Genomic DNA, 20,441 nt, shown 5'->3' with positions numbered 1-20,441 from the left:
TTAACTCTGTTAGCTGAATGCACAGATCAGAAAGAAGTTTCACAGAATGATTCTGTGTAGTTTATATTTGAAGACATTCCTTTATCCACTATTACCCTCTTAGCGCTCCGAATCTCCACTTGCATTTTCTACAAAAAGTGTGTTTAAGAACGGCTCAATCAAAACTAAGGTTCAACTCTTTTAGTTGAACAAACAGAACAGAAAGTAGTTTCACACAATTCTTCTGTGTAGTTTTTATTTGTAGACATTCTTTTCCCCAATATAGGCCTCTTAGCGCTCAGAATGTCCAATTGCAGTTTCTACAGAAAGAGTGTTTCAGAACGGATCAATCAAAAGTAAGGTTCAACTCTGTCAGTTGAATGCACAGAACAGAAAGAAGTTTCATACAATGCTTCTGTGTAGTTTATATTTGAACATATTCTTTTTTCCACTATTACCCACTTAGCGCTACGAATGTCCAGTTGCATTTTCTACAGACAGAGTGTTTCAAAACTGCTCAATCAAAAGTATGGTTTAACTCTGTTAGCTGAATGCTCAGATCAGAAAGAAGTTTCACAGAATGCTTCTGTGTAGTTTATATTTGAATATATTCCTTTTTCCACTACTACTCTCTTAGCGCTCCAAATGTCCAGTTGCATTTTCTATAGAAAGAGTGTTCAGATATGCTCAATCAAAAGTATGGTTTAACTCTGTTAGCGGAACGCACAGATCAGAAAGAAGTTTCACAGAATGATTCTGTGTAGTTTATATTTGGAGGCATTCCTTTTTCCACTATTACCCTCTTAGCGCTCCGAATCTCCACTTGCATTTTCTACAGAAAGAGTGTTTAAGAACGGCTCAATCAAAACTAAAGTTCAACTCTTTAAGTTGAACAAACAGAACAGAAAGTAGTTTCACACAATTCTTCTGTGTAGTTTTTATTTGTACACATTCTTTTTCCCAATATAGGCCTCTTAGCGCTCAGAATGTCCAATTGCAGTTTCTACAGAAAGAGTGTTTCAGAACGGCTCAATCAAAAGTAAGGTTCAACTCTGTTAGTTGAATGCACAGAACAGAAAGAAGTTTCATACAATGCTTCTGTGTAGTTTATATTTGAACATATTCTTTTTTCCACTATTACCCACTTAGCGCTACGAATGTCCAGTTGCATTTTCTACAGACAGAGTGTTTCAAAACTGCTCAATCAAAAGTATGGTTTAACTCTGTTAGCTGAATGCTCAGATCAGAAAGAAGTTTCACAGAATGCTTCTGTGTAGTTTATATTTGAATATATTCCTTTTTCCACTACTACGCTCTTAGCGCTCCAAATGTCCAGTTGCATTTTCTACAGAAAGAGTGTTTCAGAACGGCTCAATCAAAAGTAAGGTTCAACTCTGTTAGTTGAATGCACAGAACAGAAAGAATTTTCACAGAATGCTACTGTGTAGTTTATATTTGAATATATTCCTTTTTCCACTATTACCCTCTTAGCGCTCCGAATGTCCACTTGCATTTTCTACAGAAAGAGTGTTCAGAACTGCGCAATCAAAAGTATGGTTTAACTCTGTTAGCTTAATGAACATATCAGAATTAAGTTTCACACAATGCTTCTGTGTAGTTTTTATTTGAAGATATTATTTTTCCCAATAGAGGCCTCTTAGCGCTCAGAATGTCCAATTGCAGTTTCTACAGAAAGAGTGTTTCAGAAGGGCTCAATCAAAAGTCAGGTTCAACTCTGTTAGTTGAATGCACAGAACAGAAAGAATTTTCACAGAATGCTACTGTGTAGTTTATATTTGAATATATTCCTTTTTCCACTATTACCCTCTTAGCGCTCCGAATGTCCACTTGCATTTTCTACAGAAAGAGTGTTCAGAACTGCGCAATCAAAAGTATGGTTTAACTCTGTTAGCTTAATGAACATATCAGAAATAAGTTTCACACAATGCTTCTGTGTAGTTTTTATTTGAAGATATTATTTTTCCCAATAGAGGCCTCTTAGCGCTCAGAATGTCCAATTGCAGTTTCTACAGAAAGAGTGTTTCAGAAAGGCTCAATCAAAAGTAAGGTTCAACTCTGTTAGTTGAATGCACAGAACAGAAAGAAGTTTCATACAATGCTTCTGTGTAGTTTATATTTGAACATATTCTTTTTTCCACTATTACCCACTTAGCGCTACGAATGTCCAGTTGCATTTTCTACAGACAGAGTGTTTCAAAACTGCTCAATCAAAAGTATGGTTTAACTCTGTTAGCTGAATGCTCAGATCAGAAAGAAGTTTCACAGAATGCTTCTGTGTAGTTTATATTTGAATATATTCCTTTTTCCACTACTACTCTCTTAGCGCTCCAAATGTCCAGTTGCATTTTCTACAGAAAGAGTGTTCAGATCTGCTCAATCAAAAGTATGGTTTAACTCTGTTAGCTGAATGCACAGATCAGAAAGAAGTTTCACAGAATGATTCTGTGTAGTTTATATTTGGAGACATTACTTTTTCCACTATTACCCTCTTAGCACTCCGAATCTCCACTTGTATTTTCCACAGAAAGAGTGTTTCAGAACGGCTCAATCAAAACTAAGGTTCAACTCTTTTAGTTGAACAAACAGAACAGAAAGAAGTTTCACACAATTCTTCTGTGTAGTTTTTATTTGTAGACATTCTTTTTCCCAATATAGGCCTCTTAGCGCTCAGAATGTCCAATTGCAGTTTCTACAGAAAGAGTGTTTCAGAACGGCTCAATCAAAAGTAAGGTTCAACTCTGTTAGTTGAATGCACAGAACAGAAAGAAGTTTCATACAATGCTTCTGTGTAGTTTATATTTGAACATATTCTTTTTTCCACTATTACCCACTTAGCGCTACGAATGTCCAGTTGCATTTTCTACAGACAGAGTGTTTCAAAACTGCTCAATCAAAAGTATGGTTTAACTCTGTTAGCTGAATGCTCAGATCAGAAAGAAGTTTCACAGAATGCTTCTGTGTAGTTTATATTTGAATATATTCCTTTTTCCACTAGTACGCTCTTAGCGCTCAAAATGTCCAGTTGCATTTTCTACAGAAAGAGTGTTCAGATCTGCTCAATCAAAAGTATGTTTTAACTCTGTTAGCTGAATGCACAGATCAGAAATAAGTTTCACCGAATGATTCTGTGTAGTTTATATTTGAAGACATTCCTTTTTCCACTATTACCCTCTTAGCGCTCCGAATCTCCACTTGCATTTTCTACAAAAAGAGTGTTTCATAACTGCTCAATCAAAAATATGTTTTATCTCTGTTAACTGAATTTACAGATCAGAAATAAGTTTCACAGAATGCATCTGTGTAGTTTTTATTTGAAGATATTCTTTTTCCCAATGTAGGCCTCTTAGCGCTTAGCATGTCCAATTGCAGTTTCTACAGAAAGAGTGTTTCAGAACGGCTCAATCAAAAGTAAGGTTCAACTCTGTTAGTTGAATGCACAGAACAGAAAGAATTTTCACAGAATGCTACTGTGTAGTTTATATTTGAATATATTCCTTTTTCCACTATTACCCTCTTAGCGCTCCGAATGTCCACTTGCATTTTCTACAGAAAGAGTGTTCAGAACTGCGCAATCAAAAGTATGTTTTAACTCTGTTAGCTTAATGAACATATCAGAAATAAGTTTCACACAATGCTTCTGTGTAGTTTTTATTTGAAGATATTATTTTTCCCAATAGAGGCCTCTTAGCGCTCAGAATGTCCAATTGCAGTTTCTACAGAAAGAGTGTTTCAGAAAGGCTCAATCAAAAGTAAGGTTCAACTCTGTTAGTTGAATGCACAGAACAGAAAGAAGTTTCATACAATGCTTCTGTGTAGTTTATATTTGAACATATTCTTTTTTCCACTATTACCCACTTAGCGCTACGAATGTCCAGTTGCATTTTCTACAGACAGAGTGTTTCAAAACTGCTCAATCAAACGTATGGTTTAACTCTGTTAGCTGAATGCTCAGATCAGAAAGAAGTTTCACAGAATGCTTCTGTGTAGTTTATATTTGAATATATTCCTTTTTCCACTACTACTCTCTTAGCGCTCCAAATGTCCAGTTGCATTTTCTACAGAAAGAGTGTTCAGATCTGCTCAATCAAAAGTATGGTTTAACTCTGTTAGCTGAATGCACAGATCAGAAAGAAGTTTCACAGAATGATTCTGTGTAATTTATATTTGGAGACATTACTTTTTCCACTATTACCCTCTTAGCACTCCGAATCTCCACTTGTATTTTCTACAGAAAGAGTGTTTCAGAACGGCTCAATCAAAACTAAGGTTCAACTCTTTTAGTTGAACAAACAGAACAGAAAGAAGTTTCACACAATTCTTCTGTGTAGTTTTTATTTGTAGACATTCTTTTTCCCAATATAGGCCTCTTAGCGCTCAGAATGTCCAATTGCAGTTTCTACAGAAAGAGTGTTTCAGAACGGCTCAATCAAAAGTAAGGTTCAACTCTGTTAGTTGAATGCACAGAACAGAAAGAAGTTTCATACAATGCTTCTGTGTAGTTTATATTTGAACATATTCTTTTTTCCACTATTACCCACTTAGCGCTACGAATGTCCAGTTGCATTTTCTACAGACAGAGTGTTTCAAAACTGCTCAATCAAAAGTATGGTTTAACTCTGTTAGCTGAATGCTCAGATCAGAAAGAAGTTTCACAGAATGCTTCTGTGTAGTTTATATTTGAATATATTCCTTTTTCCACTACTACGCTCTTAGCGCTCCAAATGTCCAGTTGCATTTTCTACAGAAAGAGTGTTCAGATCTGCTCAATCAAAAGTATGGTTTAACTCTGTTAGCTGAATGCACAGATCAGAAAGAAGTTTCACCGAATGATTCTGTGTAGTTTATATTTGAAGACATTCCTTTTTCCACTATTACCCTCTTAGCGCTCCGAATCTCCACTTGCATTTTCTACAAAAAGAGTGTTTCATAACTGCTCAATCAAAAATATGTTTTATCTCTGTTAACTGAATTTACAGATCAGAAATAAGTTTCACAGAATGCATCTGTGTAGTTTTTACTTGAAGATATTCTTTTTCCCAATGTAGGCCTCTTAGCGCTTAGCATGTCCAATTGCAGTTTCTACAGAAAGAGTGTTTCAGAACGGCTCAATCAAAAGTAAGGTTCAACTCTGTTAGTTGAATGCACAGAACAGAAAGAATTTTCACAGAATGCTACTGTGTAGTTTATATTTGAATATATTCCTTTTTCCACTATTACCCTCTTAGCGCTCCGAATGTCCACTTGCATTTTCTACAGAAAGAGTGTTCAGAACTGCGCAATCAAAAGTATGGTTTAACTCTGTTAGCTTAATGAACATATCAGAAATAAGTTTCACACAATGCTTCTGTGTAGTTTTTATTTGAAGATATTATTATTCCCAATAGAGGCCTCTTAGCGCTCAGAATGTCCAATTGCAGTTTCTACAGAAAGAGTGTTTCAGAAAGGCTCAATCAAAGTAAGGTTCAACTCTGTTAGTTGAATGCACAGAACAGAAAGAAGTTTCATACAATGCTTCTGTGTAGTTTATATTTGAACATACTCTTTTTTCCACTATTACCCACTTAGCGCTACGAATGTCCAGTTGCATTTTCTACAGACAGAGTGTTTCAAAACTGCTCAATCAAAAGTATGGTTTAACTCTGTTAGCTGAATTCTCAGATCAGAAAGAAGTTTCACAGAATGCTTCTGTGTAGTTTACATTTGAATATATTCCTTTTTCCACTACTACTCTCTTAGCGATCCAAATGTCCAATTGCATTTTCTACAGAAAGAGTGTTCAGATCTGCTCAATCAAAAGTATGGTTTAACTCTGTTAGCTGAATGCACAGATCAGAAAGAAGTTTCACCGAATGATTCTGTGTAGTTTATATTTGAAGACATTCCTTTTTCCACTATTACCCTCTTAGCGCTCCGAATCTCCACTTGCATTTTCTACAAAAAGAGTGTTTCATAACTGCTCAATCAAAAATATGTTTTATCTCTGTTAACTGAATTTACAGATCAGAAATAAGTTTCACAGAATGCATCTGTGTAGTTTTTATTTGAAGATATTCTTTTTCCCAATGTAGGCCTCTTAGCGCTTAGCATGTCCAATTGCAGTTTCTACAGAAAGAGTGTTTCAGAACGGCTCAATCAAAAGTAAGGTTCAACTCTGTTAGTTGAATGCACAGAACAGAAAGAATTTTCACAGAATGCTACTGTGTAGTTTATATTTGAATATATTCCTTTTTCCACTATTACCCTCTTAGCGCTCCGAATGTCCACTTGCATTTTCTACAGAAAGAGTGTTCAGAACTGCGCAATCAAAAGTATGTTTTAACTCTGTTAGCTTAATGAACATATCAGAAATAAGTTTCACACAATGCTTCTGTGTAGTTTTTATTTGAAGATATTATTTTTCCCAATAGAGGCCTCTTAGCGCTCAGAATGTCCAATTGCAGTTTCTACAGAAAGAGTGTTTCAGAAAGGCTCAATCAAAAGTAAGGTTCAACTCTGTTAGTTGAATGCACAGAACAGAAAGAAGTTTCATACAATGCTTCTGTGTAGTTTATATTTGAACATATTCTTTTTTCCACTATTACCCACTTAGCGCTACGAATGTCCAGTTGCATTTTCTACAGACAGAGTGTTTCAAAACTGCTCAATCAAACGTATGGTTTAACTCTGTTAGCTGAATGCTCAGATCAGAAAGAAGTTTCACAGAATGCTTCTGTGTAGTTTATATTTGAATATATTCCTTTTTCCACTACTACTCTCTTAGCGCTCCAAATGTCCAGTTGCATTTTCTACAGAAAGAGTGTTCAGATCTGCTCAATCAAAAGTATGGTTTAACTCTGTTAGCTGAATGCACAGATCAGAAAGAAGTTTCACAGAATGATTCTGTGTAATTTATATTTGGAGACATTACTTTTTCCACTATTACCCTCTTAGCACTCCGAATCTCCACTTGTATTTTCTACAGAAAGAGTGTTTCAGAACGGCTCAATCAAAACTAAGGTTCAACTCTTTTAGTTGAACAAACAGAACAGAAAGAAGTTTCACACAATTCTTCTGTGTAGTTTTTATTTGTAGACATTCTTTTTCCCAATATAGGCCTCTTAGCGCTCAGAATGTCCAATTGCAGTTTCTACAGAAAGAGTGTTTCAGAACGGCTCAATCAAAAGTAAGGTTCAACTCTGTTAGTTGAATGCACAGAACAGAAAGAAGTTTCATACAATGCTTCTGTGTAGTTTATATTTGAACATATTCTTTTTTCCACTATTACCCACTTAGCGCTACGAATGTCCAGTTGCATTTTCTACAGACAGAGTGTTTCAAAACTGCTCAATCAAAAGTATGGTTTAACTCTGTTAGCTGAATGCTCAGATCAGAAAGAAGTTTCACAGAATGCTTCTGTGTAGTTTATATTTGAATATATTCCTTTTTCCACTACTACGCTCTTAGCGCTCCAAATGTCCAGTTGCATTTTCTACAGAAAGAGTGTTCAGATCTGCTCAATCAAAAGTATGGTTTAACTCTGTTAGCTGAATGCACAGATCAGAAAGAAGTTTCACCGAATGATTCTGTGTAGTTTATATTTGAAGACATTCCTTTTTCCACTATTACCCTCTTAGCGCTCCGAATCTCCACTTGCATTTTCTACAAAAAGAGTGTTTCATAACTGCTCAATCAAAAATATGTTTTATCTCTGTTAACTGAATTTACAGATCAGAAATAAGTTTCACAGAATGCATCTGTGTAGTTTTTACTTGAAGATATTCTTTTTCCCAATGTAGGCCTCTTAGCGCTTAGCATGTCCAATTGCAGTTTCTACAGAAAGAGTGTTTCAGAACGGCTCAATCAAAAGTAAGGTTCAACTCTGTTAGTTGAATGCACAGAACAGAAAGAATTTTCACAGAATGCTACTGTGTAGTTTATATTTGAATATATTCCTTTTTCCACTATTACCCTCTTAGCGCTCCGAATGTCCACTTGCATTTTCTACAGAAAGAGTGTTCAGAACTGCGCAATCAAAAGTATGGTTTAACTCTGTTAGCTTAATGAACATATCAGAAATAAGTTTCACACAATGCTTCTGTGTAGTTTTTATTTGAAGATATTATTATTCCCAATAGAGGCCTCTTAGCGCTCAGAATGTCCAATTGCAGTTTCTACAGAAAGAGTGTTTCAGAAAGGCTCAATCAAAGTAAGGTTCAACTCTGTTAGTTGAATGCACAGAACAGAAAGAAGTTTCATACAATGCTTCTGTGTAGTTTATATTTGAACATACTCTTTTTTCCACTATTACCCACTTAGCGCTACGAATGTCCAGTTGCATTTTCTACAGACAGAGTGTTTCAAAACTGCTCAATCAAAAGTATGGTTTAACTCTGTTAGCTGAATTCTCAGATCAGAAAGAAGTTTCACAGAATGCTTCTGTGTAGTTTACATTTGAATATATTCCTTTTTCCACTACTACTCTCTTAGCGATCCAAATGTCCAATTGCATTTTCTACAGAAAGAGTGTTCAGATCTGCTCAATCAAAAGTATGGTTTAACTCTGTTAGCTGAATGCACAGATCAGAAAGAAGTTTCACAGAATGATTCTGTGTAGTTTATATTTGGAGACATTCCTTTTTGCACTATTACCCTCTTAGCGCTCCGAATCTCCACTTGCATTTTCTACAGAAAGAGTGTTTCAGAACGGCTCAATCAAAACTAAGGTTCAACTCTTTTAGTTGAACAAACAGAACAGAAAGAAGTTTCACACAATTCTTCTGTGTAGTTTTTATTTGTAGACATTCTTTTTCCCAATATAGGCCTCTTAGCGCTCAGAATGTCCAATTGCAGTTTCTACAGAAAGAGTGTTTCAGAACGGCTCCATCAAAAGTAAGGTTCAACTCTGTTAGTTGAATGCACAGAACAGAAAGAAGTTTCACACAATGCTTCTGTGTAGTTTATATTTGAACATATTCTTTTTTCCACTATTACCCACTTAGCGCTACGAATGTCCAGTTGCATTTTCTACAGACAGAGTGTTTCTAAACTGCTCAATCAAAAGTATGGTTTAACTCTGTTAGCTGAATGCTCAGATCAGAAAGAAGTTTCACAGAATGCTTCTGTGTAGTTTATATTTGAATATATTCCTTTTTCCACTACTACTCTCTTAGCGCTCCAAATGTCCAGTTGCATTTTCTACAGAAAGAGTGTTCTGATCTGCTCAATCAAATGTATGGTTTAACTCTGTTAGCTGAATGCACAGATCAGAAAGAAGTTTCACAGAATGATTCTGTGTAGTTTATATTTGGAGACATTCCTTTTTCCACTATTACCCTCTTAGCACTCCGAATCTCCACTTGCATTTTCTGCAGAAAGAGTGTTTAAGAACGGCTCAATCAAAACTAAGGTTTAACTCTTTTAGTTGAACAAACAGAACAGAAAGTAGTTTCACACAATTCTTCTGTGTAGTTTTTATTTGTAGACATTCTTTTTCCCAATATAGGCCTCTTAGCGCTCAGAATGTCCAATTGCAGTTTCTACAGAAAGAGTGTTTCAGAACGGCTCAATCAAAAGTAAGGTTCAACTCTGTTAGTTGAATGCACAGAACAGAAAGTAGTTTCATACAATGCTTCTGTGTACTTTATATTTGAACATATTCTTTTTTTTACTATTACCCACTTAGCGCTACGAATGTCCAGTTGCATTTTCTACAGACAGAGTGTTTCAAAACTGCTCAATCAAAAGTTTGGTTTAACTCTGTTAGCTGAATGCTCAGATCAGAAAGAAGTTTCACAGAATGCTTCTGTGTAGTTTATATTTGAACATATTCCTTTTTCCACTACTACGCTCTTAGCGCTCCAAATGTCCAGTTGCATTTTCTACAGAAAGAGTGTTCAGATCTGCTCAATCAAAAGTATGGTTTAACTCTGTTAGCTGAATGCACAGATCAGAAAGAAGTTTCACCGAATGATTCTGTGTAGTTTATATTTGAAGACATTCCTTTTTCCACTATTACCCTCTTAGCGCTCCGAATCTCCACTTGCATTTTCTACAAAAAGAGTGTTTCATAACTGCTCAATCAAAAATATGTTTTATCTCTGTTAACTGAATTTACAGATCAGAAATAAGTTTCACAGAATGCATCTGTGTAGTTTTTATTTGAAGATATTCTTTTTCCCAATGTAGGCCTCTTAGCGCTTAGCATGTCCAATTGCAGTTTCTACAGAAAGAGTGTTTCAGAACGGCTCAATCAAAAGTAAGGTTCAACTCTGTTAGTTGAATGCACAGAACAGAAAGAATTTTCACAGAATGCTACTGTGTAGTTTATATTTGAATATATTCCTTTTTCCACTATTACCCTCTTAGCGCTTCGAATGTCCACTTGCATTTTCTACAGAAAGAGTGTTCAGAACTGCGCAATCAAAAGTATGTTTTAACTCTGTTAGCTTAATGAACATATCAGAAATAAGTTTCACACAATGCTTCTGTGTAGTTTTTATTTGAAGATATTATTTTTCCGAATAGAGGCCTCTTAGCGCTCAGAATGTCCAATTGCAGTTTCTACAGAAAGAGTGTTTCAGAAAGGCTCAATCAAAAGTAAGGTTCAACCCTGTTAGTTGAATGCACAGAACATAAAGAAGTTTCATACACTGCTTCTGTGTAGTTTATATTTGAACATATTCTTTTTTCCACAATTACCCACTTTGCGCTACGAATGTCCAGTTGCATTTTCTACAGACAGAGTGTTTCAAAACTGCTCAATCAAAAGTATGGTTTAACTCTGTTAGCTGAAAGCTCAGATCAGAAATAAGTTTCACAGAATGCTTCTGTGTAGTTTATATTTGAATATATTCCTTTTTCCACTACTACTCTCTTAGCGCTTCAAATGTCCAGTTGCATTTTCTACAGAAAGAGAGTTCAGATCTGCTCAATCAAAAGTATGGTTTAACTCTGTTAGCTGAATGCACAGATCAGAAAGAAGTTTCACAGAATGATTCTGTGTAGTTTATATTTGGAGACATTCCTTTTTCCACTATTACCCTCTTAGCGCTCCGAATCTCCACTTGCATTTTCTCCAGAAAGAGTGTTTCAGAACGGCTCAATCAAAACTAAGGTTCAACTCTTTTAGTTGAACAAACAGAACAGAAAGAAGTTTCACACAATTCTTCTGTGTAGTTTTTATTTGTAGACATTCTTTTCCCAATATAGGCCTCTTAGCGCTCAGAATGTCCAATTGCAGTTTCTACAGAAAGAGTGTTTCAGAACGGCTGAATCAAAAGTAAGGTTCAACTCTGTTAGTTGAATGCACAGAACAGAAAGAAGTTTCATACAATGCTTCTGTGTAGTTTATATTTGAACATATTCTTTTTTCCACTATTACCCACTTAGCGCAACGAATGTCCAGTTGCATTTTCTACAGACAGAGTGTTTCAAAACTGCTCAATCAAAAGTATGGTTTAACTCTGTTAGCTGAATGCTCAGATCAGAAAGAAGTTTCACAGAATGCTTCTGTGTAGTTTATATTTGAATATATTCCTTTTTCCACTACTACGCTCTTAGCGCTCCAAATGTCCAGTTGCATTTTCTACAGAAAGAGTGTTCAGATCTGCTCAATCAAAAGTATGGTTTAACTCTGTTAGCTGAATGCACAGATCAGAAAGAAGTTTCACCGAATGATTCTGTGTAGTTTATATTTGAAGACATTCCTTTTTCCACTATTACCCTCTTAGCGCTCCGAATCTCCACTTGCATTTTCTACAAAAAGAGAGTTTCATAACTGCTCAATCAAAAATATGTTTTATCTCTGTTAACTGAATTTACAGATCAGAAATAAGTTTCACAGAATGCATCTGTGTAGTTTTTATTTGAAGATATTCTTTTTCCCAATGTAGGCCTCTTAGCGCTTAGCATGTCCAATTGCAGTTTCTACAGAAAGAGTGTTTCAGAAAGGCTCAATCAAAAGTAAGGTTCAACTCTGTTAGTTGAATGCACAGAACAGAAAGCATTTTCACAGAATGCTACTGTGTAGTTTATATTTGAATATATTCCTTTTTCCACTATTAACCTCTTAGCGCTCCGAATGTCCACTTGCATTTTCTACAGAAAGAGTGTTCAGAACTGCGCAATCAAAAGTATGGTTTAACTCTGTTAGCTTAATGAACATATCAGAAATAAGTTTCACACAATTCTTCTGTGTAGTTTTTATTTGAAGATATTATTTTTCCCAATATAGGCCTCTTAGCGCTCAGAATGTCCAATTGCAGTTTCTACAGAAAGAGTGTTTCAGAAAGGCTCAATCAAAAGTAAGGTTCAAATCTGTTAGTTGAATGCACAGAACAGAAAGAAGTTTCATACAATGCTTCTGTGTAGTTTATATTTGAACATATTCTTTTTTCCACTATTACCCACTTAGCGCTACGAATGTCCGGTTGCATTTTCTACAGACAGAGTGTTTCAAAACTGCTCAATCAAAAGTATGGTTTAACTCTGTTAGCTGAATGCTCAGATCAGAAAGAAGTTTCACAGAATGCTTCTGTGTAGTTTATATTTGAATATATTCCTTTTTCCACTACTACTCTCTTAGCGCTCCAAATGTCCAGTTGCATTTTCTAAAGAGTGTTCAGATCTGCTCAATCAAAAGTTGGTTTAACTCTGTTAGCTGAATGCACAGATCAGAAAGAAGTTTCACAGAATGATTCTGTGTAGTTTATATTTGGAGACATTCCTTTTTCCACTATTACCATCTTAGCGCTCCGAATCTCCACTTGCATTTTCTACAGAAAGTGTGTTTCAGAACGGCTCAATCAAAACTAAGGTTCAACTCTTTTAGTTGAACAAACAGAACAGAAAGAAGTTTCACACAATTCTTCTGTGTAGTTTTTATTTGTAGACATTCTTTTTCCCAATATAGGCCTCTTAGCGCTCAGAATGTCCAATTGCAGTTTCTACAGAAAGAGTGTTTCAGAACGGCTCAATCAAAGGTAAGGTTCAACTCTGTTAGTTGAATGCACAGAACAGAAAGAAGTTTCATACAATGCTTCTGTGTACTTTATATTTGAACATATTCTTTTTTTTACTATTACCCACTTAGCGCTACGAATGTCCAGTTGCATTTTCTACAGACAGAGTGTTTCAAAACTGCTCAATCAAAAGTTTGGTTTAACTCTGTTAGCTGAATGCTCAGATAAGAAAGAAGTTTCACAGAATGCTTCTGTGTAGTTTATATTTGAATATATTCCTTTTTCCACTACTACGCTCTTAGCGCTCCAAATGTCCAGTTGCATTTTCTACAGAAAGAGTGTTCAGATCTGCTCAATCAAAAGTATGGTTTAACCCTGTTAGCTGAATGCACAGATCAGAAAGAAGTTTCACCGAATGATTCTGTGTAGTTTATATTTGAAGACATTCCTTTTTCCACTATTACCCTCTTAGCGCTCCGAATCTCCACTTGCATTTTCTACAAAAAGAGTGTTTCATAACTGCTCAATCAAAAATATGTTTTATCTCTGTTAACTGAATTTACAGATCAGAAATAAGTTTCACAGAATGCATCTGTGTAGTTTTTATTTGAAGATATTATTTTTCCCAATGTAGGCCTCTTAGCGCTTAGCATGTCCAATTGCAGTTTCTACAGAAAGAGTGTTTCAGAACGGCTCAATCAAAAGTAAGGTTCAACTCTGTTAGTTGAATGCACAGAACAGAAAGAATTTTCACAGAATGCTACTGTGTAGTTTATATTTGAATATATTCCTTTTTCCACTATTACCCTCTTAGCGCTCCGAATGTCCACTTGCATTTTCTACAGAAAGAGTGTTCAGAACTGCGCAATCAAAAGTATGGTTTAACTCTGTTAGCTTAATGAACATATCAGAAATAAGTTTCACACAATGCTTCTGTGCAGTTTTTATTTGAAGATATTATTTTTCCCAATATAGGCCTCTTAGCGCTCAGAATGTCCAATTGCAGTTTCTACAGAAAGAGTGTTTCAGAAAGGCTCAATCAAAAGTAAGGTTCAACTCTGTTAGTTGAATGCACAGAACAGAAAGAAGTTTCATACAATGCTTCTGTGTAGTTTATATTTGAACATACTCTTTTTTCCACTATTACCCACATAGCGCTACGAATGTCCAGTTGCATTTTCTACAGACAGAGTGTTTCAAAACTGCTCAATCAAAAGTATGGTTTAACTCTGTTAGCTGAATGCTCAGATCAGAAAGAAGTTTGACAGAATGCTTCTGTGTAGTTTATATTTGAATATATTCCTTTTTCCACTACTAATCTCTTAGCGCTCCAAATGTCCAGTTGCATTTTCTACAGAAAGAGTGTTCAGATCTGCTGAATCAAAAGTATGGTTTAACTCTGTTAGCTGAATGCACAGATCAGAAAGAAGTTTCACAGAATGATTCTGTGTAGTTTATATTTGGAGACATTCCTTTTTCCACTATTACCCTCTTAGCGCTCCGAATCTCCACTTGCATTTTCTACAGAAAGAGTGTTTAAGAACGGCTCAATCAAAACTAAGGTTCAACTCTTTTAGTTGAACAAACAGAACAGAAAGTAGTTTCACACAATTCTTCTGTGTAGTTTTTATTTGTAGACATTCTTTTTCCCAATATAGGCCTCTTAGCGCTCAGAATGTCCAATTGCAGTTTCTACAGAAAGAGTGTTTCAGAACGGCTCAATCAAAAGTAAGGTTCAACTCTGTTAGTTGAATGCACAGAACAGAAAGAAGTTTCATACAATGCTTCTGTGTAGTTTATATTTGAACATATTCTTTTTTCCACTATTACCCACTTAGCGCTACGAATGTCCAGTTGCATGTTCTACACACAGAGTGTTTCAAAACTGCTCAATCAAAAGTATGGTTTAACTCTGTTAGCTGAATGCTCAGATCAGAAAGAAGTTTCACAGAATGCTTCTGTGTAGTTTATATTTGAATATATTCCTTTTTCCACTACTACGCTCTTAGCGCTCCAACTGTCCAGTTGCATTTTCTACAGAAAGAGTGTTCAGATCTGCTCAATCAAAAGTATGGTTTAACTCTGTTAGCTGAATGCACAGATCAGAAAGAAGTTTCACCGAATGATTCTGTGTAGTTTATATTTGAAGACATTCCTTTTTCCACTATTACCCTCTTAGCGCTCCGAATCTCCACTTGCATTTTCTACAAAAAGAGTGTTTCATAACTGCTCAATCAAAAATATGTTTTATCTCTGTTAACTGAATTTACAGATCAGAAATAAGTTTCACAGAATGCATCTGTGTAGTTTTTATTTGAAGATATTCTTTTTCCCAATGTAGGCCTCTTAGCGCTTAGCATGTCCAATTGCAGTTTCTACAGAAAGAGTGTTTCAGAACGGCTCAATCAAAAGTAAGGTTCAACTCTGTTAGTTGAATGCACAGAACAGAAAGAATTTTCACAGAATGCTACTGTGTAGTTTATATTTGAATATATTCCTTTTTCCACTATTACCCTCTTAGGGCTCCGAATGTCCACTTGCATTTTCTACAGAAAGAGTGTTCAGAACTGCGCAATCAAAAGTATGGTTTAACTCTGTTAGCTTAATGAACATATCAGAAATAAGTTTCACACAATGCTTCTGTGTAGTTTTTATTTGAAGATATTATTTTTCCCAATATAGGCCTCTTAGCGCTCAGAATGTCCAATTGCAGTTTCTACAGAAAGAGTGTTTCAGAAAGGCTCAATCAAAAGTAAGGTTCAACTCTGTTAGTTGAATGCACAGAACAGAAAGAAGTTTCATACAATGCTTCTGTGTAGTTTATATTTGAACATACTCTTTTTTCCACTATTTCCCACTTAGCGCTACGAATGTCCAGTTGCATTTTCTACAGACAGAGTGTTTCAAAACTGCTCAATCAAAAGTATGGTTTAACTCTGTTAGCTGAATGCTCAGATCAGAAAGAAGTTTCACAGAATGCTTCTATGTAGTTTATATTTGAATATATTCCTTTTTCCACTACTACTCTCTTAGCGCTCCAAATGTCCAGTTGCATTCTGTACAGAAAGAGTGTTCAGATCTGCTCAATCAAAAGTATGGTTTAACTCTGTTAGCTGAATTCACAGATCAGAAAGAAGTTTCACCGAATGATTCTGTGTAGTTTATATTTGGAGACATTCCTTTTTGCACTATTACCCTCTTAGGGCTCCGAATATCCACTTGCATTTTCTACAGAAAGAGTGTTTAAGAAGGGCTCAATCAAAACTAAGGTTCAACTCTTTTAGTTGAACAAACAGAACAGAAAGAAGTTTCACACAATTCTTCTGTGTAGTTTTTATTTGTAGACATTCTTTTTCCCAATATAGGCCTCTTAGCGCTCAGAATGTCCAATTGCAGTTTCTACAGAAAGAGTGTTTCAGAAAGGCTCAATCAAAATAAGGTTCAACTCTGTTAGTTGAATGCACAGAACAGAAAGATGTTTCATACAATGCTTCTGTGTAGTTTATATTTGAACATATTCTTTTTTCCACTATTACCCACTTAGCGCTACGAATGTCCAGTTGCATTTTCTACAGACAGAGTGTTTCAAAACTGCTCAATCAAAAGTATGGTTTAACTCTGTTAGATGAATGCTCAGATCAGAAAGAAGTTTCACAGAATGCTTCTGTGTAGTTTATATTTGAATATATTCCTTTTTCCACTACTACTCTCTTAGCGCTCCAAATGTCCAGTTGCATTTTCTAAAGAAAGAGTGTTCAGATCTGCTCAATCAAAAGTTGGTTTAACTCTGTTAGCTGAATGCACAGATCAGAAAGAAGTTTCACAGAATGATTCTGTGTAGTTTATATTTGGAGACATTCCTTTTTCCACTATTACCCTCTTAGCGCTCCGAATCTCCACTTGCATTTTCTACAGAAAGTGTGTTTCAGAACGGCTCAATCAAAACTAAGGTTCAACTCTTTTAGTTGAACAAACAGAACAGAAAGAAGTTTCACACAATTCTTCTGGGTAGTTTTTATTTGTAGACATTCTTTTTCCCAATATAGGCCTCTTAGCGCTCAGAATGTCCAATTGCAGTTTCTACAGAAAGAGTGTTTCAGAACGGCTCAATCAAAAGTAAGGTTCAACTCTGTTAGTTGAATGCACAGAACAGAAAGAAGTTTCATACAATGCTTCTGTGTAGTTTATATTTGAACATATTATTTTTTCCACTATTACCCACTTAGCGCTACGAATGTCCAGATGCATTTTCTACAGACAGAGTGTTTCAAAACTGATCAATCAAAAGTATGGTTTAACTCTGTTAGCTGAATGCTCAGATCAGAAAGAAGTTTCACAGAATGCTTCTGTGTAGTTTATATTTGAATATATTCCTTTTTCCACTACTACGCTCTTAGCGCTCCAAATGTCCAGTTGCATTTTCTACAGAAAGAGTGTTCAGATCTGCTCAATCAAAAGTATGGTTTAACTCTGTTAGCTGAATGCACAGATCAGAAAGAAGTTTCACCGAATGATTCTGTGTAGTTTATATTTGAAGACATTCCTTTTTCCACTATTACCCTCTTAGCGCTCCGAATCTCCACTTGCATTTTCTACAAAAAGAGTGTTTCATAACTGCTCAATCAAAAATATATTTTATCTCTGTTAACTGAATTTACAGATCAGAAATAAGTTTCACAGAATGCATCTGTGTAGTTTTTATTTGAAGATATTCTTTTTCCCAATGTAGGCCTCTTAGCGCTTAGCATGTCCAATTGCAGTTTCTACAGAAAGAGTGTTTCAGAACGGCTCAATCAAAAGTAAGGTTCAACTCTGTTAGTTGAATGCACAGAACAGAAAGAATTTTCACAGAATGCTACTGTGTAGTTTATATTTGAATATATTCCTTTTTCCACTATTACCCTCTTAGCGCTCCGAATGTCCACTTGCATTTTCTACAGAAAGAGTGTTCAGAACTGCGCAATAAAAAGTATGGTTTAACTCTGTTAGCTTAATGAACATATCAGAAATAAGTTTCACACAATGCTTTTGTGTAGTTTTTATTTGAAGATATTATTTTTCCCAATAGAGGCCTCTTAGCGCTCAGAATGTCCAATTGCAGTTTCTACAGAAAGAGTGTTTCAGAAAGGCTCAATCAAAAGTCAGGTTCAACTCTGTTAGTTGAATGCACAGAAGAGAAAGAAGTTTCATACAATGCTTCTGTGTAGTTTATATTTGAACATATTCTTTTTTCCACTATTACCCACTTAGCGCTACGAATGTCCAGTTGCATTTTCTACAGACAGAGTGTTTCAAAACTGCTCAATCAAAAGTATGGTTTAACTCTGTTAGCTGAATGCTCAGATCAGAAAGAAGTTTCACAGAATGCTTCTGTGTAGTTTATATTTGAATATATTCCTTTTTCCACTACTACTCTCTTAGCGCTCCAAATGTCCAGTTGCATTTTCTACAGAAAGAGTGTTCAGATCTGCTCAATCAAAAGTATGGTTTAACTCTGTTAGCTGAATGCACATATCAGAAAGAAGTTTCACAGAATGATTCTGTGTAGTTTATATTTGGAGACATTCCTTTTTCCACTATTACCCTCTTAGCGCTCCGAATCTCCACTTGCATTTTCTACAGAAAGTGTGTTTCAGAACGGCTCAATCAAAACTAAGGTTCAACTCTTTTAGTTGAACAAACAGAACAGAAAGAAGTTTCACACAATTCTTCTGTGTAGATTTTATTTGTAGACATTCTTTTTCCCAATATAGGCCTCTTAGCGCTCAGAATGTCCAATTGCAGTTTCTACAGAAAGAGTGTTTCAGAACGGCTCAATCAAAAGTAAGGTTCAACTCTGTCAGTTGAATGCACAGAACAGAAAGAAGTTTCATACAATGCTTCTGTGTAGTTTATATTTGAACATATTCTTTTTTCCACTATTACCCACTTAGCGCTACGAATGTCCAGTTGCATTTTCTACAGACAGAGTGTTTCAAAACTGATCAATCAAAAGTATGGTTTAACTCTGTTAGCTGAATGCTCAGATCAGAAAGAAGTTTCACAGAATGCTTCTGTGTAGTTTATATTTGAATATATTCCTTTTTCCACTACTACGCTCTTAGCGCTCCAAATGTACAGTTGCATTTTCTACAGAAAGAGTGTTCAGATCTGCTCAATCAAAAGTATGGTTTAACTCTGTTAGCTGAATGCACAGATCAGAAATAAGTTTCACCGAATGATTCTGTGTAGTTTATATTTGAAGACATTCCTTTTTCCACTATTACCCTCTTAGCGCTCCGAATCTCCACTTGCATTTTCTACAAAAAGAGTGTTTCATAACTGCTCAATCAAAAATATGTTTTATCTCTGTTAACTGAATTTACAGATCAGAAATAAGTTTCACAGAATGCATCTGTGTAGTTTTTATTTGAAGATATTATTTTTCCCAATGTAGGCCTCTTAGCGCTTAGCATGTCCAACTGCAGTTTCTACAGAAAGAGTGTTTCAGAACGGCTCAATCAAAAGTAAGGTTCAACTCTGTTAGTTGAATGCACAGAACAGAAAGCATTTTCACAGAATGCTACTGTGTAGTTTATATTTGAATATATTCCATTTTCCACTATTAACCTCTTAGCGCTCCGAATGTCCACTTGCATTTTCTACAGAAAGAGTGTTCAGAACTGCGCAATCAAAAGTATGGTTTAACTCTGTTAGCTTAATGAACATATCAGAAATAAGTTTCACACAATGCTTCTGTGTAGTTTTTATTTGAAGATATTATTTTTCCCAATATAGGCCTCTTAGCGCTCAGAATGTCCAATTGCAGTTTCTACAGAAAGAGTGTTTCAGAAAGGCTCAATCAAAAGTAAGGTTCAAATCTGTTAGTTGAATGCACAGAACAGAAAGAAGTTTCATACAATGCTTCTGTGTAGTTTATATTTGAACATATTCTTTTTTCCACTATTACCCACTTAGCGCTACGAATGTCCAGTTGCATTTTCTACAGACAGAGTGTTTCAAAACTGCTCAATCAAAAGTATGGTTTAACTCTGTTAGCTGAATGCTCAGATCAGAAAGAAGTTTCACAGAATGCTTCTGTGTAGTTTATATTTGAATATATTCCTTTTTCCACTACTACTCTCTTAGCGCTCCAAATGTCCAGTTGCATTTTCTACAGAAAGAGTGTTCAGATCTGCTCAATCAAAAGTATGGTTTAACTCTGTTAGCTGAATGCACAGATCAGAAAGAAGTTTCACAGAATGATTCTGTGTAGTTTATATTTGGAGACATTCCTTTTTCCACTATTACCCTCTTAGAGCTCCGAATCTCCACTTGCATTTTCTACAGAAAGTGTGTTTCAGAACGGCTCAATCAAAACTAAGATTCAACTCTTTTAGTTGAACAAACAGAACAGAAAGAAGTTTCACACAATTCTTCTGTGTAGTTTATATTTGTAGACATTCTTTTTCCCAATATAGGCCTCTTAGCGCTCAGAATGTCCAATTGCAGTTTCTACAGAAA

Source organism: Symphalangus syndactylus, chromosome 17 (assembly GCF_028878055.3).
Source record: "Symphalangus syndactylus isolate Jambi chromosome 17, NHGRI_mSymSyn1-v2.1_pri, whole genome shotgun sequence".
Classification (NCBI taxonomy): Eukaryota; Metazoa; Chordata; class Mammalia; order Primates; family Hylobatidae; genus Symphalangus; species Symphalangus syndactylus.
Note: the sequence above shows the minus strand (reverse complement) of the source record.